Here is a 575-nt window from a genome sequence, read left to right on the forward strand (position 1 = left end):
TACCACCTGGAAAAGAGTATATGAAATTATGTGTCATATATTTCGTTTGCCGTCTCTAAGTCAGGCATAAGTTTATAAGACTTTTTAATGAATTTTCTGGGATAATGGTATTGCCATACGTTTATGTTCATACCTATGTTGTTTATATGTTGCAGAATATATTGTACCTCGCTACTGCAACCAGTATACAAAAAAAAAGAAGCATTGGATCAGGCGCCTGTTTTTTATTTCAATGACACAGTGTGTGTGTCATTGGGAGTTCTATGTGCGTCTATTTCATGTTCTAACTGAGTATTACATATTACAATTGTTCTTGAACATCGCGTGTCCGTTCACTGTCCTGTATGTGTCGCCTTATATATGTTTCACATTATGTGTCGCGCCCATATGCGAGTTTCACATTACTGAGCATATATCGTCCGTGAGACTGTTTTAAAAATGGTTTCGTACTGGCATATTACCAACACGAAGGCATATTACTAATCGTATGTGAGCACGTACAGTGAACACAAGAACACGTATTTGATAAGTCAAAATTGCCAGTTCAACATGGACTTCCCTCGCCCTTTTAGCTC

Source organism: Penaeus monodon, chromosome 20 (genome assembly GCF_015228065.2).
Source record: "Penaeus monodon isolate SGIC_2016 chromosome 20, NSTDA_Pmon_1, whole genome shotgun sequence".
NCBI lineage: Eukaryota > Metazoa > Arthropoda > Malacostraca > Decapoda > Penaeidae > Penaeus > Penaeus monodon.